Source organism: Rhinoderma darwinii, chromosome 1 (assembly GCF_050947455.1).
Source record: "Rhinoderma darwinii isolate aRhiDar2 chromosome 1, aRhiDar2.hap1, whole genome shotgun sequence".
Taxonomy (NCBI): Eukaryota; Metazoa; Chordata; class Amphibia; order Anura; family Rhinodermatidae; genus Rhinoderma; species Rhinoderma darwinii.
The window spans coordinates 242,518,202-242,538,091 of NC_134687.1; the positions used below are offsets into that span (position 1 = coordinate 242,518,202).

Sequence of the window (19,890 nt, forward strand, 5' to 3'; positions counted from 1 at the left end):
CTTGCCTTTATCTACGCCCCTGGTCCCCGGCAGAGTGCTAGTAGTGCTCTGCCTGGGACTATGTCTCTGGGTTTGCCCCTAACAACACTGTCCATATATGGAGACTGATGTCAGTGGCTTCTCCTGAACCGGAATCTCCAGCCAAAGGGTCGGTAATGCCCTGACTGGGGATTCCAGTCCTAGAGGGAACCTCAAAGGCGCTATCTACAGGAAGGGGGGCTGTGTGGCACTACCAGGGAGGGTGGCTGTGTGGCATTACCAAGTAGGGGGGCTCTGTGGCACTACCAGGAAGGGGGAAGCTGTGTGGCACTACCTGGGAGGGGGCTGTGTGGCACTACCATGGAGGGGGGCTATGTGGCACTACCTGGGGCTGTTTGGCAGTCCCTGGGAGGAGTTCCCCCGCAAAGAGGCTTACTAAGTCTGTTTCGCCCAAGGGCCCACATAAACCTGGAGCCGGCCCTGAGATTCTGGCTTTGCCAGAGAGGAGAGAAATAATAAAAGCAACCTTGGCCTCATCTGAGGATGAGGAGATGAGCACGTAACCTTAAGTGTATCGTACACTGATTTATAAAGCCTCTACAGGTCTTAGGTTCCCCGTCATAGCGAGGAGGTAGAGGCAACGAAATTGCAGACCCAGGACAGGCAGGAGGGATAGTAGCTGGTGGAGCAGCGGAAGCAGTCAGAGGAGGTACACGAGGAAGTTTCAAACGTGTAATTATGGAGTTTATAGCCTGTAGTAGCTGATCCTGGCGTGCCTGGAGGTCACGCATGTCCGCTTGCACCATCTGGACGGTGGTTATGGATTGACCAGCCGGCCTGAGCGTACTGTCACAGCTATGGGGTATCTGGACCCACTAGGCCGCTCCGCCGTAGCGGAGTAGCAGCTGGCCAAACAACAGTCAATAATAGTCTAACAGTACCTAGATAGAAGATTAGGCAGACACTTGGCGCGGCAGACATTTGGCGTAGCAGACATTTGGCGTAGCAGACATTTGGCGCAGCAGACGCTTGGCGTAGCAGACGTTTGGTGTAGGAGACAGCTGGCGTGGCAGACAATTGGCACAGATCAAACTTGACACAGATCACACTTGGCACAGATGACACTCTCGACTCCAACACTAGACACCGCACTGGAACAAACACAATTACTGGGATACGGGATACAGGATACGGGAACACAGGATACAGGATACAACTAAGGGACCATTTGCAATAACGAACATGGGTAGACACAAAATGTTCAGGCAAGGAGAAAAAAGGACATAGTCCTTTTTATATTCCAGGATGAGTTGGGATTGGATAGGGAGCTTTTTACAGGTGTGCACGCTGGCCATTTAAGGACGGGAACGAGCGCACGCACAATAGGAAGTACAGTGGAGCACAGCAGCCACGTGTGCTGACGTCTCCGAGGAGGGATATGCTGGCTGGAGATCATTGATCTGCGGTCGCGGCCACTTGCGGGTAACTGATGCTGCTGGTTCACGACTGTTACAAAAGGAACTACTCCATTGGAGATCGTGGTGGAGACATTTACTAGAGGGTTCGGTTCACCCAAGTGTAATCTACAGTGATTATAAGAATCTCACTTATTTACAGTCTGCACAATGTCTGAACCCACGACAAGCCAGATGGCCACTTTTTTTTTGTGCCAGATTTGGCATCTGGCCCCGATGAAAAAGTAGAACTTTTTAAAACTTTGCCCATTTCTTCTTGACAAAAATGTCACGTCTGATGCACTGTCTCGTTCGTTTGAGACAGATTACCTTGAAGAGGACCCTCAACATATTATTGACCCTTCCTGTATTATTCCTATAAACCCTCTACAGATCAAAGACATTCCTCCTGGGAAAATTTTTGTTCGCCCAATTGACAGGAAGAAAATTCTCAGCTGGTGTCATAACTCCAAGTTGGCAGGTCATTCGGGTAATTCGCAAGACTTGGAACTTTATCTCTCACCACTATTGGTGGCCCAAGTTACCCAAAAATTTTATGGACTATGTCTCCTCTTGTACCAAGTGTGCACAAAATAAAACTACTCACTCCAGGCCTGCAGGTCACTTCCAGCCCTTGCCATTTCTGGACAGCCCTTGGCAACACATAGCCATGGACTTCATTACAGATCTTCCTCTCTCTGATAGATGCTCCACTATTTGGTTTGTTGTGGACCATTTCTCCAAGATGGCACATCTTGTTCCTCTGTCTGGTCTTCCCTCAATTCCTCGTCTGACAAGTCTATTTTCTCAACATGTCTTTTGTCTGCACGGTTTGCCCCTCGATATCATGTATGATCGGGGAGTGCAATTCACGTCCAAATTCTGGAGAGCTTGTGCAAACTTCTAGATTTGACTTTTCGTCTACATACCACCCGCAATCCATCGGCCAAGTTGAAAGAATTAGCCAAGTGCTTGAAAACTATCTTCACCATTTTGTATCTGCTCAACACGATAACTGGATACATCTTCTTCCATGGGCCGAATTCTCTTATAATAATCACACAAGTGAATCTACTGCTACATCTCTATTTTTCATTGTTTACAGCCAACATCCACGTGTCCCTCTTTGTGTACCTGCTACATCTCCTGTGCCTGCAGCTAATGCTTCTTTTGGAAGTTTTCTCCAGATCTGGTAGCAAACTAAGACTGCGATCCTGCAGGCGGTGGATCGCTTACAGAAGTATGCTGATAAGAAAAGAAGGCCGCCTCCTCAGTTCCTTCCTGGAGTTGAAGTCTGGTTATCTTCTAAGCATATACGCCTGAAAATTCCCTCCTACAAATTTGCTCCTAGTTTTCTCGTCCCTTTGAAGTCTTGCAACAGATTAATTCGGTGTCCTACAAGTTATGTTTACCTCCTACCCTCAAGATTCCGAATTCCTTCCATGTATCTCTCCTGAAACCTGTGATACTCAACCGGTACAACAAGTCCTACAATTCTACTGCCCCCAGGGGTTCGGCTTATGTCTTTGAAGTCAAGGAGGTACTGGACCACAAGAGGGTTGGAGGAAAGACTTTTTATCTTTGGACTGGAAGGGCTCTGGTCCTGAGGAGAGATATTTGGAGCTTGAAGAGAACACTAATACCCAAGCTCTCATCAAGGAGTTCAAGGGGGCGTAAGGGGGGTACTGTAACGCCGACGACGGGCCTGGCATCTTGTCTTTCTCTCCGCGCTTCCCGTCTCCTGCATCTCACAGCCGCTGGATCCCGCTCGTGCTCTGGCCGCCTCTTAAAGGGCCAGTGCCCGCAAAATTCTAACAGTTACCCAATCACACCTGCTGTGTCCCAGGACTATTTAAGGCACCTCCTCCATCTCCAAAGTGCCTGAGCAAAGTTGTTGCTAACTTGTATTAGTCTGCACATGTTCCATAGCCTGTTCCTGTATCCAGTGTCTGTACTGACTTCAGTATCTGTGTCTGGTGTCCGTGCCAGGTCCAGTGTCCGTGATGACTTCAGTATTTGTGTCTGATTTCCATGTCAAGTCCAGTTTCCATGATGACTTCAATATCCATGTCAGGTGTCAGTGTCAAGTCCAGTGTCCGTGACGACTTCAGTATTCGTGTCCAGTGTCAGGGTCAAGTCCAGTGTCAGTCACGATTTCAATATCCGTGTCCGGTGTCAGTGTCAAGTCCAGTGTCCATGACGACTTCAGTATCCGTGCCCGTGTCAAGTCCAGTGTCCCCGTCGACTTCAGTACCTGTGTCCGGTGTCCGTCACAAGTCCAGTATCTGCGTTCAGTGTCCGAGGACAGTTCTGCTTCCAATAATCCAGCACAAGGCAGCTTCCAATAATCCAGCACGATTTAGCTTCCAGCTATCCAGCCTGCCATCCAGGTACCACGTTGGACTTGATGGAAGCGTATCTTCACATCCCCATAAAAAGGTCCTGCAGGAAGCTCATAAGAGTTGCCTTTCCGGAACAGGGGACCCTAAGATATTTCCAGTTTACATGTCTACCCTTCGGCCTATCTTTAGCCCCGTGGATCTTTGCGAAGGTGGTAGCGGCCAGGATGGTGAACCTGAGAACAAGAGGTATTACTATAGTACCTTATTTGGACGACTGGCCAAGTCAGCTGCTCTGCCTCAGATTCATCTCCAGGAAGTGATGGAATATTTGGTCAACTTAGGTTGGCTCCCAAACAGAAAGAAGTCCACAGTGGTGCCAGTTTTTAAGGTTCATCCTGGATTCCAGGAAAATGACAGTCGCTCTCTCAGAAGAGAGACATCAGAATTTAACCGCTAAGATAGCACACCTGATGCTTATCATGTGGTTTCCTTTCGCAAGATCATGAGAAGCCTAGGACTTATGGCTTCAGCTGTATAGACGATCCATTGTGCCATATAGTCTTTAGAAGAGTTCATGGTGATACCTTCCAGCACCAGGGAAGCCCTAAAATGGTGGTTGAAGCCGGTGAATGGCAAGTCAATAAAGACACAGAGGTGGACGATTTTGACAACCGATAATTGTACCCTCCAAGAACAATGCCCATCATCAAATCTAAGAGAACTGATGGCAGGTTTAAATGCTTTAAGACATTTCCAGTCCTTGATAGAAGGCAGAGGTGTGAGGATACAGTCAGACAATGTCATGACAGTTATCTGAACAGGCAGGGTGGCACCAGATCCACCTTTTTACAGAAAGAAACAGCGCGGAACATGAGAGGTCCATGTGCAGGATCTAGTGGCAGTCCACATCAGAGGGGTCAACAATGTCTGGGCCGACAGACTCAGTCATCCCCAAGCCATTTCGGGGGAATGGGAATTGAACCCAGAAGTTTTCAATCAGATAGTCTGGAGAATGGGGAGTCTGGTGATAGATTTGATCGCAACTGGCGCCAACCGGAAATATCCAGACTTCTGCTCCCTTCTTCACCACGACAGATCACTGGCGTTGGACGCCTTCTCAATCAAATGGACCTTCAGGTTGGCGTACATCTTTTCACTGATTCTAATGATTATGAAGGTGCTAACGAAGATTCGGGAGGATCAGTTTTCAATAATAGCAATCATACCTTTTTGGCCAAAACATGTATGGTTTCCCAGCCTAATCCAGATGGCCCGGGGGAACTTTTGGTAACTGCCTCATCACCCCCCAAAAAAAACAGTTATGGCTCTTAGAATATGGCAACACAAAAACCAATACGTGTTTTTTTTGTTTTTTTTAAAAAGGTGTTTTTTATTGTGTTTTTATTGTAGTAAAACATAAAAAATCTGTAAAAATTTGGTAGCACCGTAATCATAACAACCGTCAGGATAAAGTTATTATGTTGTTTACAGTATACCACACAATAAATTTGAAATGCAAAAAAATGGAATGCATAATTTCTGAGGGTTTTTTAACATTACCCCCTCAAAAAAAGTAAATAAATGTTAATCAATAAATTATATATACTCCATAATGGTGCCATTAAAAACTTGTATTGCAAAAAAACAAGCCCTCACTATGCATACGGATAAATAAAAAAGATAAATAAAAAAGCTAATGCATCTGTAACATCCATGGCCGCCGACAATCGGGATTACTCACCCCTCGAAGGCCGCACCATGGTCTGGTTCGCATCTCTTCCCAGGAGACGCCAGTGCTCACTTCCGCTCCACTCTGCTGTGTCCCGTAGGGTGCGCACGCACGCTCGTGCCCAGCCTTAAAGGGCCAGCGCACGTACATGCATAACATTACTAATTAGTCCAATGATCACCCTGGACTATAAGAAGGGCCCTAGTGTTATCCTGTTCCCATTGTTCCCGTGCCCTGCTACCCGTATCTTCTATCCCGTGTTGTAGTTGTTCCTGTGCCCGCTAAAGTGTTGAAGTCGAGTTCTGCTACGTCTGCTGCGTTACACCACATCTGGTGTCATCTGTCTAGTCTGCATCACCTGCCATCAAGATCCCATCTGTGCCTAGCCGTGTTACTGTCTGGTCTATCACAAGTACCCTTGTGCTTGGACTATATATATTGACTTGGTACCCTGTAATTTGGCCAGCTGCTATCTTGCTATGGCGGTGAGGCCCAGTGGGTTCACACACCCACAGATCGTGACAGTACACTCAGGCCATGGACCCTGCTGGTCAACCCAAGACCAGGACGACATCACATGCCATGCAGGCAGACATACGAGACCTTCGATCACGACAGGACCAACTCCTCCTGGCGGTGAATTCCATTGCACATCGGCTGGATGAGCAAGCTGCAACCGCCACAGCACCTGCTCCTGTTGCTCCGGCTGTTCCTTCTGCTACACCTTCTGTCAATGCCGGTGCCGACCTCCGATTATCGCTGTCACTACCTCCTCACTACCATGGAGATGTGAGGTCCTGTAGGGGATTTCTAAATCAGTGCCAGATCCACTTCAGCCTACATGCCAGAGCATTTCCTTCTGATGGTGCTAAGATCTAATTCATAGTCTCTCTCCTGGCCAGCAAAGCCCTGGCATGGGCGAATCCCATCTGGGAAAGTCAGGGACCAGAGACCAGTGACTTACAGTGCTTCCTACAAACTTTCCACACAGTATTTGAGCAACCTGGACGAGTCTCCTCAGCAGCTGTATCCCTGCTGACCCTGCGCCAAGGAGACAGCTTGGGTGAGTACTCCATTCAGTTTCATACCCTGGCGGCCGAGCTGACCTGGAACAACGACGCCTTAGTGGCCACATTCTGGAAGGGTCTATCCTCTGAAATCAAGAACGAGCTTGCCGTCTCAAGAGGTACTGTAACGTCCGTGGTCGCTGACCACGAACTCCTTCCACCCAGTCGACGCCCTTCTCTCAAGAGATGTCTGCACATACGGCCGTCCTGCTTCACTATGACCACCAGGGTGCGCTCACAAGCTCAGTCCAGACTTAAGAAGCATGTTGGTGATTTGAGCTAATTGCTCCAGAGCACCCTGGGCTATAAGAAGGTCCCAGCCCCATCCTCCCATGCCTGAGCCTTGTTGTTGTATCCCTAGTCTGTCTTGCAAATGGCCCCCTAGTGTTTCCTGCTCCCAGTGTATTCCTGTTCCTGTATCCTGAATCTAGTGTCATGCTTGCTGTAGCCGTGCTGTTCTGTATTCTACGCCTGACCTGCCTCTCCACACCTGACGTCCACCTGCTGCCAAGTTCCTGCCTAGCCTGCCTCGCTACTATCTGAGCTGCCACAAGTACCCTATACGAACTATAAACATTTACCTGCGTCCTGTTGGCCAGCTGCCATACCGCCAAGATGGTACGGCCCAGTGGGTCCACAAACCAGTCGTGACAGGTACACCGGTACAGAAGACTTCCTATGCTGGCTCCTACATTTCAGCAACCCCTGTTGCCCTCATTTGCTACTCCACCTGAGGAGCCTATGCAAGTAGACTGCCTCAAATTGTCTGTCCAAGAAAAACAATGAAGACGCATATCAGGACTATGTCTGGATTGCGCCCATGGAGGCCATTTTGTGCGTCTGTGTCCCTAAAAACCAAAAAACTCCAATGCCTAGGTTTGGTTGGAGAGACTGCTAGAGTGTGCTAGATAAAGACTCTCTCCAAAATTGTCCATCCCCATGACCATAGTGTCTGGCAAAAAGATGCACCGGGTCTCTGCCTATCTGGACTCAGGATCCGCGGCAATCTTCAACAACCAAGATCTAGTGGATCATCTCCATTTGCCCACTGTTCCTCTGGAGACGTCTTTGGCTGTAGCCTCGGTGAATGGCCTTCCTCTGCCCGATCCGATCGTGTCTGAGACCAAGCCACTAAAGCTCCAAGTTGGAGCTCTTCACACGGAACTGATTACATTCCTTGTCTTGCCTAAAGCCGTCAATCCGGTTTGCTGGGTTTGCCTTGGCTCAAGTCCTGGATTGGAATTTAGGAGAAGTTCTCCAATGGAGTCCCAACGTCCCCACCGCTGCCTGGTACAGATCCATCCTGTCCAGCCTCCGTTGCCTCAGTCATTGGCGGGATTTCCCACTCATTTTTCCCAGTTTGCAGATGTCTTCATCAAAAAGGAGGCTGAGATGCTTCCCCCACACCAGTTTTACGACTGTCCGATTGAACTGGTTCCTAACGCTTCCCCTCCCCATGGACGGGTATATCCTTTCTCTTTGCCAGAGACTCAGTCCATGTCCACCTATATCAAGGAGAAACTTGAGTGGGTTTTCATACGAAAGTTTTCCTCCCTGGCCAGGGCCGGGTTCTTCTTTGTTAAGAAGACAGGTGGGGATCTGTTTGACCCTGCATTGACTACCGTGGTCTCAAACCAGATCACGGTCAAGAACAAATACCCGTTGCCACTAATATCCGAACAGTTTGACTGCATAGGAGCAGAGATGATTTTCTCTAAACTAGACTTGCGTGGGGCTTACAATTTGATCCGAATCCGTCGAGGTGATGGGTGGAAGACGGCATTCAACACTCGAGACGGGCACTACGAATAACTGATGATAACTGGTGATGCCCTTCGGTCTGCTATTAGTCAAGACTTTTTTCCTCTGCTGAGTGTAATTACTCTATTGGGGATCGCAAATTATTGACCATCAAATTGGCGCTGGAGGAGTGGAGACATCTGCTAGAGGGTGCAGCTCACCACTTTTTGATATACACCGACCACAAGAACCTCACTTACCTCCAGTCGGCTCGACAACTAAACCCTCGTCAAGCCAGGTGGTCGCTATTCTTCACCCGTTTCCAATTTGTTCTCCACCACCGTCCTGCTGACAAAAATGTGAGGGCCGATACCCTATCCAGATCGTTTGAAGCGGAGGACATTGTGGGGTCTCCCAATGTATCATAAATCTGTCCTGCATTATTACGGCTGATCCCCTGCAAGTTAGAGACATCCGGGGAGGACTTTTGTGCGGTTGGCAGACAGGAGGAGAATCCTTCGCTTGGGACACAGCTCCAAGCTGGCGAGACACGCGGGTGTTCGTAAGACTCGAGACCTGATACCTCGTCATTTCTGGTGGCCCACACTGCCCAAAGATGTTATGGACTTTGTCTCTTCCTGCCCTGTGTGTGCTTCAAACAAGATTGCTCACTGCAAGCCTGCCGGTCTGCTGCAGCCTCTGCCTGTACCCAATGCCCCTTGGCAGCACATTGCAATGGACTTTGTCACTGACCTCCCTCAGTCAGCTGGATGCAATACTGTCTGGGTGGTGGCGGACCAGTTTTCGAAGATGGCACATTTTATCCCACTGACTGTCCTACCTTCTGCTCCTCGACTGGCAAGTCTCTTCATTCAGCACATCTTCCGCTTGCATGGCTCTCCCCTTCACATCATGTCCGATCGGGGGGTTCAATTTACCTCAAAATTCTGGAGAGCCCTCTGTAAACTCCTGGATGTTGGATTGGACTTTTCCTCAGCCTATCATCCCCAGTCCAATGGGCAAGTCGAGAGGGTTAACCAGATCATGGAAAATTGTCTCCGCCACTTCATCTCATGCAGCATGATGACTGGGCACAGCTTCTTCCATGGGCCAAGTTCTCGTATAACAACCACACCAGTGGGTCCACCACTTCCACACCGTTCTTCATTGTCTACGGCCAACATCCACGAATCCCTCTTCCTGTGGCAGCTACATCTCAGGTACCTGCAGCTGACTCTGCATTTGGAGACTTTCTGCAAATCTGGCAACAGACCCGTTCCTCTATTCTGCTGGCAGGCGATCGCATGAAGCGAAAGGCGGATACTAGAACAAGAGAGCCGCCTCAGTATCTTCCGGGTACCAAAGTCTGGCTGTCCTCAAGGAATATTCATCTGAAGGTGCCTTCATACAAATTTGCTCCCAGGTTCCTCGGACCTTTTGAGATCCTGCATCAAATTAACCCTGTCTCCTATAAGCTTCGGCTGCCTCTTAGGGTATGTTCACATGACAGCGTCCATAACGGCTGAAATTACGTGGATGTTTCCGCCTGAAAACATCCCCGTAATTTCAGCCGCAACGGCATGTGCAGGCGCTTGAACGCCGCGTCCATTACGGACGTAATTGGCGCTGCTATTCATTGGAGTCAATGAATAACGGCTCCAATTACGGCCAAAGAAGTGACAGGTCACTTCTTTGACGCGGGCGTCAATTTACGCGCCGTCATCTGACAGCGGCGCGAAAATATACGCCTCGTGTGAACAGACAAACGTCTGCCCATTGCTTTCAATGGGCAGATGTTTGTCAACGCTATTGAGGCGCTATTTTCGCCCGTAATTCGGGGCAAAAACGCCCGAATTACGTCCGTAATTAGTGCGTGTGAACATACCCTTACCCTCAAAATCCCCAACTCCTTTCATGTGTACCTCCTGAAGCCTGTTGTCACGAAGAGTCTGTGGACCCACTGGGCCGTACCGCCTTGGCGGTAAGGCAGCTGGCCAACAGGGTGCAGGACAATGTCTATAGTTCATATATAGGATACCTGTGGCAGCACGGACAGTAGCTTGGCAGGAACTAGGCAGCAGGTGGACGACAGGCATGGGTAGGCAGTCAAGCGTGGTATCCAGCACGGCAATAGCAAGCATGGCACTAGATCGGGATATAGGAACAGGAGCAGGAACGGGAAAACACTGGGAGCAGGAAACACTAAGGGACCAATTTGCATAGACAGACTAAGGGATACACAATAACACTCCGGCATCAAACTAGGGGGCTGGACCCCTCTTATAGTCCAGGGTACTCACAGGTCAAAGGTCGTCCAAAGGTCGTCCAAATTTCAAGGGGTGGAATACATTAGACAGACATTGAGAGGCGGTGACCTGGACAGGAGGATCCTGCAAAAAGAAGCACAATGGATCTACCGTCTACAGACCATTAGTCCCCTAGGTCTTAATGAACAGATCTCGTATACCTGTTTTTTATAGGAGATTTCCCTATAATAACTAATTTTTTCCAACCTCTTCTGATATCTCTGAATGGCTCTGTATTAGTAGTGGACGTGTTTCTGCTACTTATTCAGTGTCTTATAATCTAGAGGGATATGTATAGGACTTTATTCTTTGGATAAATTTAATGTCAATATTCATACAATGTACCTAATGTGGCTTGCCCTAGGGGGACTTTACCCATAACGATGTTTTCTGCATGTTAGAATAATATGCGTGTACAGCAAGGATTTGGGTTACATCATTTCTCCCTGGGTCTTATGTACGCTGAAATGCCGATTGTACCATCATTCTGAAGTTCGTTTTATAACGAGCACCGTAAACTCCATCGAACTAGTGAGCTATTATCTTCCTTTAATCTGATTTGCAACAGAGGCGATGGGGTGTTGGTATCTTTCATTTTGAGATACACTTGCACCATGGTCTTAGATCTCTGTAATAGTAAACATCCGCTTTGAGGTCTCCAAGGTAACTAGGGACGCTGTAGCGTCCAAGCTAAATCTGATTGGCAGGTAGAAAGGAGGCTCGGCGCTAATCCTGCAACGTCATGATTGACGTGTTCACTGCAGGTTGGCGCTGGGCCGATGCTACGCCATCAGAGTGGGTGGGCTCTTGCCTGTCAAAAGACTGGAACTTCGCCGGCGCGTGTGCGGCCAATGCATTAGAGTTGTACACGCGCCGGGAGGTTGAACCAGCACAGAATTGTGCTAACCGGCAGAAAAAGCAAAAAATAAATGTATTCAAGAAACGATAATCCCTGATGATGTGTCACTTTCACCTGTGACACTGAAACGCGTTGGATTGTCTTAGTCAGCGAGGGGTGTCAGTACAATATATCATAAGGGGAGAGGTTTGTTTGGCAGTGGAACAATATCACCACACCATTATACCTCTCTCCATTACTGACCGCTTGTCTGAGCCTGTTGTACTGTATCTATGGCTAGTAGAGCTCATTTTAATAAATTACCTATTAAACAATTATTTTAATCGTTCTAATCCAGGCAGTCAATTTTGAAAATTAACGGAACGTAAGAATTATATCATTGTGCTCAGTTTACCGTCTGGAGGTAGGTCAGATTCTTGTGGTCCGTAAAAATCAAGATCGGGTGAGCTGCGCCCTCTAGTAGATGTCTCCACTCCTCCAGAGCCAATTTGATGGCCAGTAACTCCCGAACCCCAATCGAGTAGTTGCGTTCTGCGGAAGAGAAGAGCTTAGAGAAGTATCCACATACCCTCTCTGGAACAGGAGTGCACCAGCACTGACAGAGGATGCGTCCACCTCCAACGAGAACTGTAGAGAGATATCCGGATGATGGAGGATAGAAGCTGACGTGAAGGCACTCTTCAGGCTATTGAATGCAGACTCTGCCTCGGGAGTCCACACCTTGGCGTTCATACCCTTCTTAGTAAGTTTAGAGATGGGAGAAGTCAGTGAAGAGAAGTTCGGCATAAACTGCCTCTAAAAGTTAGCAAATCCCAAAAAGCGCTGTATGGCCCTCAAGCCTTGAGGGCGTGGCCACTCCAGGACAGACTTTACCTTCTCAGGGTCAATCTCGAGACCTCGATTCGAGAGGATGTATCCCAGGAAGGGTAGAGCATCCTTGTCAAATACGCACTTCTCCAACTTGGCGTACAGACGATTCTCCCTTAACCGTAGCAGAACTTGACGGACATGTCTCTGGTGTGTCACCGGATCTGGTGAGAAAATCAAGATGTCATCAAGGTAGACTACAATACAAACGTATAGGAGGTCACAGAAAATGTCATTAACGAACTCTTGGAAAACCGCGGGAGCATTACACATGCCGAAGGGCATTACTAGATACTCATAGTGTCCATCACGGGTGTTAAATGCAGTCTTCCATTCATCGCCCTGACGAATCCGGATTAGGTTGTAAGCCCCACACAGGTCTAGTTTGTAAAAAAAATTTGCACCACGTATTCGTTCAAACAGTTCGGAGATCAGTGGCAATGGATATTTATTCTTCACCATGATCTGGTTAAGACCACGGTAGTCGATGCAAGGGCGAAGAGAGCCATCTTTCTGTTTGACGAAGAAGAACCCGGCTCCTGCCGGGGAGGAAGACTTTCGTATGAAGCCCCTTTCTAGGTTCTCCTTCACATATGCGGACATGGACAGAGTCTCTGGCAAGGAGAGAGGATATACCCTACCACGGGGAAGGGATGCACCAGGTATCAGTTTAATAGGGCAGTCATATGCCGGATGTGGAGGCAAAGACTCCGCCTCCTTCTTGCTGAAGACGTTCGAAAAGGCGGCATAATGACCCGGCAATCCTGCCAGTGACCGAGGCAGCGAAGGCTGAGCCGAACGAATCCTCACCAGGCAATGACCTTGACACTCAGGGCCCCACTTAAGAACCTCTCCAGAATTCCAGTCCAGAACTGGAGCATGCAGACGGAGCCAAGGCAGGCCCAGCAACACAGGATTAACGGCTTTGGATAGGACATAGAATGACAGGAGTTCGGTGTGAAGAGCTCAAACTTGGAGCCTCAGCGGCTTGGTCACAGCAATAACTGGGTCTGGCAGAGGTAGACCATTCACTGAGGCAACTGTCAACGGGCTCTCCAGGAGGGTGGTGGGTAATTGCAGACGATCCACCAGATCTCTGCGGATAAAATTAGCAGCGGATCCAGAGTCCAGATACGCAGAGACCTGGGACTTTTGGGGACACAGGCGCACCAGGTGGCCACCGAGGCCGCAATAAAGACAAAGTCCAGATGTGCGTCTGCGTAGTCTCTCTTGGGTGGATAACTTATAATGGTCCGTTATTACTGACTTTTCAGGAGGATCGACATCTGAGGGCAGCAGGGGTTGCTGCAATGTTGGGACCAGACCAGGAAGGGCTCCCTCCCGTCGAACCTCCTGGAGGCGTTCACGGATCTGCAAATCAATCCGGACAGAGAGAAGGATGAGGTCATCCAGGGTAGACGGCAGATCCCGAGCGGCAAGTTCGTCTTTAATTCTGGAAGATAGTCAGTGCCAGAATGCAGCCACCAGAGCCTCATTGTTCCATGCGAGCTCTCCCGCCAGGGTGCGGAAGTGGATGGAGTATTCACTCACGGAGGTGTCTCCTTGGCGCAGGTCAATCAAAGAAGCCGCTGCAGATGAGACCCGGCCGGGCTCCTCAAACACCATGCGAAAAGTCCGCAGGAAGGCAGGGAAATCACGGGTCTCCGGTCCTTGTCTCTCACAGACAGGGTTCGCCCATGCAAGGGCCTTTCCGGTGAGGAGAGAAATGATGAACGCGACCCTGGCACCATCAGACAGAAATGTCCTAGCATACAAGCTGAAGTGGATCTGGCATTGATTAAGGAAACCGCGACAGGCACTTGCTTCTCCATCGTAGCGGTCATGAAGGGCCAAAGAAACACGTGGGTCAATACTGCCAAGCGGTGTAGACGTCATCGTTTTGAACCGGCCAGCGGGGTCCATGGCCTGAACGTACTGTCACAAAGGGTCTGTGGACCCACTGGGCCGTACCAGCCTTGGCGGTAAGGCAGCTGGCCAACAGGGTGCATGTCTATAGTTCGTATATAGGATACCTGTGGTAGCACGGACAGTAGCTTGGCAGGAACTAGGCAGCAGGTGGACGACAGGCGTGGATAGGCAGTCAAGCGTGGCATCCAGCACGGCAATAGCAAGCACGGCACTAGATCAGGATATAGGAACAGGAGCAGGAACGGGAAAACACTGGGAGCAGGAAACACTAAGGGACCAATTTGCATAGACAGACTAAGGGATACGCAACAATGCTCAGGCATCGAACTAGGGGGCTGGACCCCTATTATAGTCCAGGGTACTCATGGGTCAAAGGTCGTCCATGATGTCCGGTGCGCGCGCTGCCCCTTTAAGAGTGGGGGATCCGGCAGAGGTGAGTGGATGCAAGCGCTGGCGTCTCCTGAGGAGGAGGCTGGGGCCAGCGCTTGCCGACTCGTGGCTGCGGCTGTCAGTGGGAGGTTGGAGCTGACAGCCCGCAGCCACGGACATTACACCTGTGGTCCTGAACCGCTACACTAAATCTCCTAGTCCTGCAGTTGCTCCTAGCGGTTCTTCCGATGTGTTCGAGGTAAAGGAGATCCTGGACTTCAAGAGAGTAGAAGGAAGGACTTTTTATTTGGTGTATTGGCAGGGGTTTGGTCCAGAGGAGAGGTCCTGGGAGCCAGAAGAGAACCTCAATGCCCCTATCCTCATTAAGAAGTTCCTCTCTCGCTCTAGCCCCAAGAAGAGGGGGCGTAAGAGGGGGGGATACTGCAACATCGATGGATTACTCACCCCTCGACAGCCATGGTCTGGTGAGCGCAGGCTCGCATATCCTCCCCAGGAGACGCCAGCGCTCACTTCCGCTCCACTCTGCTGTGCCAGTGCGCGCAAATGCAAAACATTAGTAAATAGTCCAATGATCTCCGTGGACTATAAAAAGGGCCCTTCCCCTTTGCTCATTGCCTGAGCGTTGTTAGTATTCCTCTGTTAGTCTTGCAAATGGTCCCTTAGTGTTATCCTGTTCCCATTATTACCTGTATCGTGTATTTTGTGTTGTAGTTGTTCCTGTGCCCGCTAAAGTGCTGAAATCGAGTTCTGCCACGTCTGCTTTGTTACACCACGTCTGGTGTCATCTGTCCCGTCTGCATCACCTGCCGTCAAGATCCCATCTGATCCTAGCCGTGCTACTGTCTGGACTATCACAGGCAGGGCCGGCCTTAGGGGTGTGCAACTTGTGCGTGGGAGGGGGCGCTGCGCTGGCTCACTTCCCCTGCTTGTTTCAGAAGCACCTGGGGCAGGCGACTCAGCAGTCGCCTTTCCCCCCGGGCGCTTCTTCATTCAGTGCCGACGTAGCGATTGTACTATAGCAGAGCAGGGAAGTATCTCCCTGCTCTGCTATCTACTAGCGCCACTGTAGCTCCCTGGAGCGCTCCTTGATGTCTCTGTCCATATATGGACAGTGACATCAGGGGAAACTCCTGAAGCGGAATCCCCATCCACAGCGTTGCCGACTCTGTGAACGGGGATTCCACTCCAAGAGAAGCCAATGACTTCACTGTCCATAAATGGACACAGACGACAGGAGCTTCTCCTGGAGTGGACGGGTATTCCGCTTCAGGAGTTTCACCTGATGTTACTGTCCATATATGGACAGAGAAATCAAGTGGAGCGCTCCAGAAGCTGAATCCTCGGCCACACGGGGATTCCGCTCCTTCAGGGAGCTATAGTGGTGCTATCTACAGTTAGGGGGGTGCTATCTACAAGGGGGCTGTGGGCTGTGTGGAACTACCTACAAGGGGGCTGTGGGCTGTCTGGCACTACCTATAAGGGGACTGTGGGCTGTGTGGCACTACCAACAAGGGGACTTTGGGCTGTGTGGCACTACCAACAAGGGGGCTGTGTGGCACTACCTACCAGGGGGCTGTGTGACACTCCCTACCAGGGGGCTGTGTGGCACTCCCTACCAGGGGGCTGTGTGGCACTCCCTACCAGGGGGCTGTGTGGCACTCACTACCAGGGGGCTGTGTGGCACTCACTACCAGGGGGCTGTGTGGCACTCACTACCAGGGGGCTGTGTGGCACTCCCTACCAGGTGGCTGTGTGGCACCCTACCAGTGGGCTGTTTAGCACTCCCTACCAGGAGGCTGTTTAGCACTCCCTACCAGGAGGCTGTGTGGCACTCCCCACCAGGGGGCTGTGTGGCACTCCCTACCAGGGGGCTGTGTGGCACTCCCTACCAGGGCGCTGTGTGGCACTCTCTACAGGGGGCTGTGTGGTGATCTCTACTGGGGGCTGTGTGGCGCTTCCTACAAGGGGGCTGTATGGTGCTATCTACAAGGGGGCTGTGTGGCGCTATCTACAAGGGGGCTGTGTGGCGCTACCTACAAGGGGGCTGTTTGGCGCTACTTACAAGGTGGCTGTGTGGCGCTACCTACAAGGGGCTGTGTGGCGCTATCTACATGGGGATGTGTGCCACTACCTACAAGGGGCTGTGTGACACTACCTACAGGGGGAATCTGTGAGTGGTGGGCTGATGGTCATTTTGCTGTGAGTGGCGGGCTGATGGCCATTTTACTGTGAGTGGGAAGCTGATAATGATTTCACTGTGAGTGGGGGGCTGATGGTCATTTTACTGTGAGTGTGGGGCTGATGGTTATTTTACTTTGAGTGGGGGGCTGATGGTCATTTTACTGTGAGTGGGGGGCTGATGGTCATTTTACTGTGAGTGGGGGGCTGATGGTCATTTTACTGTGAGTGAGGGGCTGATGGTCTTCAAGTGGTTTCCGCCTCTGACCTCCAATTGAAATGAATAGGAGGCAGCAAATACCTGTGGCTCCCAATTGGAGCTCTTTTGCCTGCGTCTTTTGCATTAGCTTCAACGGCTTAAGAAGAAACGCAAAAAAAAAAGGTCAAACAACGCTGTCAGTACAAAATCTGCTTCAAAATTCCTGAAGGAATTTTGAGGCAGAATTTTTTTGCCTTACAAAAAATGTGTGAACATACCCTATGAGTGTAGTGCTTGCTTTTAGCCATTTTCTGTCTTTCACAAAACAATTTTTGGTAGGGGTGCCCTAAGGAAATTTTATTTTTCCAGTGCTGCCTCGAGTCTGAAAAGGTTGGGAAACTCTGTACTAGGCTACATGATAACACCGGCCTACGCAAGGATCCCGTCGTGGAGCAGCTCAGTTCGTCGTGGGAACGGGGTCTAGGTGTGTACAATTTTTGTTTTTGTTTGGGGGCACTGTCTACAGGGGGGAGGTGGGGGGCTGTATGGCACTGTCTACAAGGGGGAGGTGGGGGGCTGTATGGCAAGATCTACAAGGAGGAGGTTGGGGATTATGGCACTGTTTACAGGGAGGCTGTATGGCAAAATCGACAGGGGGCACTACACAGTGTGGGGACCACTAAACGAACATTATACTATGTAGGGGTACTACAGGGGGCATAATACTGTGGGCACAATTAGAGGACAAAATACTGTGTCCTTAAAGGGGTTGTAATATATTATATTATTAAATATTATTATTATACTGTATGGGGGCACTAAAGGGGCATTATATTTTTTTTATAGAGCATTTTTTTTAATGATGGGGTGGGCCATCTGCCATCCCGCTACAGCGGTGCGGTCCAGTAGGTCCACACACCCACAGATTGTGACAGCATCATTACTGCTTATTTGATTAATTTATTATAGTGGAAAAATGAAAGTATTAAATTTGCCAATGTACAAACGTTTGGGCACCTTTCCAGACAATCCGAAACAAAATATATATAGTTTTGCAAGGTGTCAAAACTTGAGGGGGTTTCCCCACTATTAGGCCTTATTGAGACGAACGGGAAATACGTCCGTGCAACGCGCGTGCTTTTCACACGCGTCGTACGGACCTATATTAGTCTACGGGGCCGTGCAGACATGTGCGTGATTTTTACTCAGCGTGATTCCGCTGAAAAAAAGTCACGACATGTCCGTTCTTTGGGCGTTTTTCGTGCATCACGCACCCATTGAAGTCAATGGGTGCGTGAAAACCACGCATGCCACACGGAAAAAAAGTATGAATTAAAACAGAAAAGCACCACGTACTTTTCTGTTTACAAACATCCAAATGGAGTGTCATAATGATGGTGGCTGCGCGAAAAGCACGCAGCCGCGCATCATATGCTGCTGCCACACGGAGCTGTTAAGTGCCTTTTGTGCAGGCAAAACAGTGCGTTTTTTGCCTGCGCAAAAACGGCACGCTCGTGTGAATCCAGCCTCAGAAGTAATAGCTTATAAATAGTATAGGCTATCACTTCCAAATTTCTAGGGCTCCGACTGGCAGGAACTCTACAGAAGCACAGAATGAAGAAACCGCACTGCAGCTCCGTCGCAGATTTTTCCCTACACCGCGGTGCTTCCATTGATCTGCTGTGCAGGGAACTGCAGCACAGCTCCATTTATTTTAACGTTTCTGAGTTGCAGTTCCCTGCGCAGCGAATAATTGGAATTGCTGCTAATGGTGCCGGACCCTCACTGACCACTTCTTTCTAAATGAACTTGTGAAGCCTTAAAGTACATGGAAACATTTGAGCAGGATTTTTTTTTTTTTTACCAAAACATTATATTATAGTGCTTAAAGCAACTTTGTAGTTTATTAAAAATATGTTTACGTTTTAGATACAGCTTCTATGTATCCTGGGTATAAAGAAGCTGTATCTTGCGCTGAAACCCGAATCTGTCAGCGTGACTGACGGCTTCAGTGACAGCGGTTCCTGCGTGTCTGCGTGAGTTATGAACTTAGATGTGATCGATAACAGTTGGCTCCTGCATGTCAGAGACACGCAGGACCTGCTGACACCGAAGTCGTCAACTTAGATGTGATCAATAACAGGTGGATCCTGCATGTCAGAGACCTGACGGATTCGGGTTTGAATGCAATATACATCTCCTATGTATCCTGGATACATAGAAGCTGTATCTCTAAAAGTACAAAATTTTCTTAAATAAAATCCAATTACAAAGTTGCAGTAAACACTATAATAAATTGTTTTAGTAAAAAAAAAAGTGCTCAAATGTTTCCATATCCTTTAATACATGTCAGGTATAGGCAGACCCAGAGTTTTATAGATCTTGTGTACCTTCAAGCATCTCAAGGTTTTACACTCAATAGCAATGTTCGCCGCAGCTGACTGAAATAGTAAAATAATCTAAAATTACAAATATATACTTAAATACTACCAAGTTCCACTGTCCATGTAATTGACTGATGGGACTGTAGAAGTCAAGACTGCTTTATAGTATATACCTACAACTTATAAACTTGGTTATGGAAAATGGGGGGAACCCCTCGTCATTTAAAAAATAAAATACAATTGGAAAAACCATTATGGTCTCTACTAGTATTGATTATTCACATTATGTATATGTATTATACTAGGTATAGATATTGCCTTTATAGTGCTATGCTGTCATCTTTCCTGTGTTATTTATATTTCTGGTATTTTAATTTGTTCTATTATGTATATTTAATAAAGTTTCAACTATTGTGGGTGTATGTGGCTCATTTGTAAATTTTGCGCATAACCCATGAAGGGTGAAA

At 48.9% G+C, this 19,890-nt stretch overlaps 1 protein-coding gene across 1 annotated transcript in view; it reads right to left on the minus strand.

Annotated features, from left to right (window-relative positions):
* The window catches only part of LOC142741878 (beta-1,4-galactosyltransferase 1-like), a 235,100-nt gene that overhangs the window by 23,779 nt on the left and 191,431 nt on the right, over nt 1–19,890 (minus strand). The window lies entirely within an intron of this gene.